This window comes from Paramisgurnus dabryanus, chromosome 8 (assembly GCF_030506205.2).
Source record: "Paramisgurnus dabryanus chromosome 8, PD_genome_1.1, whole genome shotgun sequence".
NCBI classification, from domain to species: Eukaryota; Metazoa; Chordata; class Actinopteri; order Cypriniformes; family Cobitidae; genus Paramisgurnus; species Paramisgurnus dabryanus.
The window spans coordinates 16296206-16302205 of NC_133344.1; the positions used below are offsets into that span (position 1 = coordinate 16296206).

Genomic DNA, 6000 nt, shown 5'->3' on the forward strand with positions numbered 1-6000 from the left:
TCATTAATAATAAAAATAATAATACAAATATTACAAAATGTCATGCAATTATTAATGTCTTTAATCCCGCTCTTTAAACTCCCAAATAAAATAATTTTGTTTCTTTCCACTTCCCCGGTTTGTCTTTGCCGTCTTCCATGTGTCAATGTCGTAAAATGAGGGCGTGGGGGAGGCGGAGACTTGAATTTATATGGGCGTGTTATTCTAATGACGATCGTTTTCAGCCGCGGCATTTCTGAAGGGCAGATATTGCGTACACCTGAATATCATCGGTACGCACAGTTTCATAAATCAGGCGATGAGAGGAGTGTAAGCATAATCTTACGCCAACATATACGCCCGTTTCTACGCAAGAATGATAAATGAGGGCCAATGCGTGCATCTTGGACTCTTGCTCAGATCTGAATGCACGACATGAACTTCTTCTAGCACCTGAACTTGTAATACGCATGGCTCTGACATTTCATTGAAACCAGCGAGTTTATTGTTCCCACTCCCTAGCACTCAGAAAATTTTTAAGGGCCTGAACTTAAACGCATTTTTATTCGTTTTAAGAAGGTTGCGGTTATGACAGTGTTGCCCTTGCTTAATTTTTGTCCACCAATCAAATGAACAAATAAATTAAACTACTGCCCTGCCACCTGATACTATCGTGTATCAGCGTTCTAACAGGCTGACGATAGGACGATCTCAAAATGGGGCATATCGCTCAACACTAATCTGTGTCCCTGATTGGTCAGCTAATCTGTACGTTGTAATTGGTCTGAATACCTCTGACGTCAGCTGGAAATGTGATGCTCCTTACCATGTTTGAAAGATTCTGTTGCTGACAGGAGTTAACTTACAGGCTCTAAACTTACAGAGTCCAAAGCGGGTGAAATTATGATAATGTCGGTCTTGTCTACATCACCAATCCCAGGAAGTAAACTGTTGTCTACAATCCGTGTGTTTGTTGTAGTCCAAGAAAATAAATTTACATTGGAGACGATAACTCGCGTCATCGTTTACTTTGGGGTTTGTACCTTTTGCATATCGCTAATGTGTACTAATACACACTTACACACCAAAGGAAATGTAAAAACGTGAATAGGACAATAGGTGCTCTTTAAACATGAACAAGTCTTTATATTTACAAAATAAAACTAAAATAACAGCCTCATGCAAAGCATTCTGGGAATCAATATCTGAAGGAAAAAAACTGAAAAAAGTTTATGAAGATTTCTGGTTCCCAGAATGCTTTGCATGAGGATGTTATTGTATAGTTTTATTTTATAAAGACAAAGACTTGTTAATGTTCATTTAACTTTGAAGAAACTGTTGTCAATAAACTACACAAATGTAATCTTATCTACAGTAAGTTACTGGCAAACAGCTGCATAACTATAGCAAAAAAAAATTATGTGAACTCAATGAGTGAAATCAAACTTTAAAGCTCCAAATCTCTAATAATTAATGAATAGCAACATTTTTTAATAATTGTTTTATGCTTGTCTATTTATATAATGCATGATGCATTGCTTTTATGTGTGAAATAGAGAAAGCGTGTCATATTTAAGTTTTTCTGCAAGTCTGCGAATGTCACCAGTCTGATGTTCACTATTGTATTATTCAGCATGTCTTAATATAGCTTATCTCACTCTCTCTCTCTCACTTCATGCATACCTCTTATAATCTCTCTCCTCCTCATCTGCTTTTCTCAAGTTTAACATATCTTCCCCACACACTTGTACACACTTCTGCACAATAAGGCTCTCACACACATCTGCACACAAACATCTGTGCACACACACACACACATAACACACAGCTGTATTCTATAAACAGAATATGAGAGCGAGCTGTGGGTTTCCAGGCAACAGTATCCTAGTGCGCTGACATAATGCAGGAAGCTGGGAACCTAATTCTGTGCTGAAGATGCATTAGTTCCGCTTTACTCTGGCATCCGTGACATCCCCACCATACTTGTGTGTGTGTGTGATGTAATGCCCAAATCATGAAACATGATATTCCTCTCTTCTGCTTTGTATGGTGCAGATGGATAACGTTACAATTAAGTTGCACCGTCATTTGTGTGTGATTGCATGTATTTAAACGGTGGGTCTCTTCTCTGGAGTGATGAAGTGGCAAGATGCCATATTTCCCATGCTGTAGTACATACACACACGCACGAAATAGGTCAGCGGGAAACCACAGCACCACATCAGTGCTTCCCGGTGAGTGAAGTTTAGCTTCCTTATTTGTTCCATTACCCTGTAATTCATGGTTTTCCCTGCACCACATTAATAGTCCCAATTCATCACAGCTGCATGGAAATGGTCTTAAAATATTATGAGACACACACGCAGCATGTGTAGATCCAGAACCATGAATTAATGCACAGAAGCGTTACGAAGAGCCCGGTCATAAGAAACGTCAAGCAGCACGAACAACCCACCATAAATATGTTAAATAAACTGCTAGGTTTGATATTTAATGGTGTAGAATTGATTGTAATCCCAAAGGTTCTGACTAGATCCATGTTTTTCCAAAGACAATAATGAGCTTTAAAGGTGTGAAGGGTTAAGATTCGCTGGTCTGGTTCCCCAAACATTTAAGCCCTTGAGGATTCTCAGTTTAATGCTGGCCTTCATGTGGAACGATTGAGGAGGGGGAGAATGAAGTGATGGAAACAAGAAAACCACTAGACGGCAAAATGAAATCCATAGGGAGAACATGGATGTGGGATGGATGGTTCTGATGACAACGACAGACTTGTACTTACAGTATCCGTGTGTCTGTTCTCCTAGAACAGCTGATGTCCAGGTGTGTTCTGCGTGAGTTGTTCAGCACCATACGTTCTCAAATCCCTCTGCGGATGCGACGGGGCTCACACACACGTCTGACAGACAAGCCCGGCGACAGCGACGCGGCTCAGAGGAAACACACGCTGGCGTGAAGAAGAGTAGGGTGAGGGGATAAAGGGAGATCTCCATCTTTGGTGTTCCAGATGTTTAAAGTAAGCCAACGGAAATGGTCCGACCCTATCCCACCTACAACCGCACTCGCTGGTTTACGGCCACCAAGGCTGTCCCCTCCCTCAACACGGCGTTCTGGAAAAATCCACAGCGTTGTTTCATCGGTGCCGTCCCCACACACGCGTGGCGCATGTGTGTGCGTGGGGTTCGCGTACGGTGTTCATACAGCGACGTTAGGCTGGTAAATGCATCATGCCCTACAATGGCTTTGATCCGTCGTCCCCTGCTGCTGCCGCGGCTGCCGTCATACACACATATACACACACCCCCGTGCGCGTCACACACACACGCAGTGCTGAACCCAGCTCAACCGTCATGAGCAGAAGCCAAAGAGACCATCTGTAGCATCTGTCCTGTCTTCTATTCTCTCTCTCTCTTTCACTTCCCCCCTCTCTCTTGCTCTTTTTTCTGCTAACTGTGCCTCCAGTCTCTTGCTTTGCCTCTGTGATCTCCTTCCCTCCAGCTTTCCACAACCCTCACTGCTTACTCACTCCATCTCCCTGAAGATCTTCTGTTGCGCGTTCTCTCTCTCTCTTTCTCTCTCTATATGTACCGTATATCTCTCACCCAAGTGTGCTTTACCCTTAGAGCTGTCCAAGGTTCTGAAGAAAAACACACACACACACACACACACACACACACACACACTTTGGTTTTGTGTGTGTGTAATTTCTATGCCACAAGCTACTGATCCATTGTGCTGTGTCGAGATAAAGCTCAACCATGTTATGCTTAAACCTATACATTTTATGATTGTTTATTTGTATATATTTATTTTTACCAAGCAGATCTGGGGCACCATTAACTTCCATAGTGGGGAAATAATACTATGGAAGAAAATGATGCCTACAATCCCTGTGTTTGTTTTAGTCCAAGAAAAGAGATTTATGTTGAAGACGATAACTCGCGTCATCTTTTACTTTGGGGTTTATGTATGTTTTATTAATTTTTTTTTGTGATGACAGAATTTTTCTTTTTCTGTAAAATATCTCTTTAAAGTGCACCTATTTCATTCCTAAAAACAACTATATTTTGTGTATTTGGTATAATACAATGTGTTTGCGTGGTTTATGGTTAAAAAAACACATTATTTTCCACATGCTGTGCATTTTTGGAGCTCCAGATATACTGCTTTCCTCAAACGCATTCATTTTGTACAAAACTCATTGATCTGAAAATTTGCCAGCTAATCTGCACTTTGTGATTGGCCTGAATACATCAGCAGGAAATGTGACGCTCCTTACCATGTTCAAAAGATTCGGTCATGATGCAATGCTAACAGGAGTTAATTTACAGGCGGGAGGAATTGTCTACATCACCAATCCCAGGAAGTAAACTGTTGCTTACAATGCGTGTTTGTTGTAGTCCAAGAAAAGAGATTTACGTAGGATGTAATGTAACTTGCGTCATCGTTTAATTTGGTGTTTGTATCTTTTGCATTTTGTTTACATGTACTAACACACACTTACTGCACACACCAAAGAAAATGTAAAATCGTGAATCGGACCATAGTTGCTCTTTAACTAAGTAGCTCAGCAATATTCTTGTTGTCTAGACAGAGGTTTTTAAACTTTATATTGCTAAGGACCCCCAAATATGATGAACCTTTTGTGAGGGACCCCTCCCTAAAATAAATCAATTTATTTTCTTTATGTCTAAAATATATAATTGGCCTAAAGAGAATAATAAACCTGAAGAGAAATATTTTAAATTCCAATTTATTTGTACTGCAATAAAAATGGTTTCATAGCAGCTTTATTAGAAATCCTAATGTGTGCGATAAGGGCACTGTAAAAGGAAAACACACAAGAACAATACAATGCAAATGCAATATAATAATTTTGCAATATATGTAGCAAAAAATTTAAAATAAACTATTTTGACCTAAAATTTATATTTGAAAGGGCCACCTGGAGGCCCACTGGATCCCAGTTTGAAAACTCCTGGTCTAGAAAACAGAACGGCAGTTTGTGTAGTAAGCATTTGCGTTCGTATTCTTGCTTAGAGTATGTTTCAGGACTTAATGAATGTGCGTGTGGATAACACTACCTAAGGTTTTTTGTTTTTCTCTCTACCTCATTAACCCCATTGCTAACTTGTGTGCACAGACGCACAAACACTCACACTGAAAACATTGTAATGTAATATGCCTCTATAATCACTCTATTGTTTGCATAGTATGCTTGATTCATTCTTCCTTTTGTTTGCTTCTGTCCTCCTTCCATCATTTTCTGCTTCCTCTTGTCCTCTCTTGCTCTCGTATACGTTCTGTAAGTAGGTGTGTTTGTTTCTGTGTATGGGATGAATGTCTGTCTGGGGGATTTCGACCATCAATCACTCCTTGCCCCCATGACATCATAGCCCCCCTTTACTTGAACTGAATGAACTGTACACACACATCAGCATAGACTTAAACAAAATCTGGAGTGAGTGATGCCTGTTTTTACACACACACACTTGATTTTACTAGATTACTAGTAAGGCATCTTATAGACATATGCTTTTATATCAGGCTAATAATATTTTTTCTGCCACTAAACCTTACCCAGAAACCTTTTAAGATTATTAGATCAAAGGTAAAACATGATTTATGAGTATTTTTATCACCTAAAATGTCCTCAAATTTGTTTCTTGGCATGTTTTATTATATTTGTGTGGACATTTTCAAACATTTGGCCCTCGCATGTATAGAAAAACCTGTGCACACACACACGTAATTTACACACATACACACGTTTGGTTTATTATTTCCATGGGGACTTTCCATTGACATAATGTTTTTTATCTGTACAAACTGCACTTAAAAAAATTATTCATTTATTTACTCAATTTTTTTAGGGTAAGTGGTTGCAATCAATTTATTCAAGCTACATTTAAACAAAAGTTTTTGGTTTTATTTTGTATTTCTAATATTTTTTTGTTTAAATAAATTGATTGCGACCACTTACACAAATTAAATGAATATTTTTTTTCAGTGTGTATATTC

At 39.1% G+C, this 6000-nt stretch overlaps 1 protein-coding gene across 1 annotated transcript in view; it reads right to left on the reverse strand.

Annotated features, from left to right (window-relative positions):
• nyap2a (neuronal tyrosine-phosphorylated phosphoinositide-3-kinase adaptor 2a) overlaps positions 1 to 3487 on the reverse strand; it is a 47342-nt gene extending 43855 nt beyond the window's left edge. The window contains exon 1 of the mRNA XM_065280684.1: positions 2762 to 3487. The gene's annotated coding sequence lies outside the window, so the exon portion shown is untranslated. The remainder of the gene's footprint in view (positions 1 to 2761) is intronic.
• Between the last annotated feature and the right edge of the window lie 2513 nt (positions 3488 to 6000).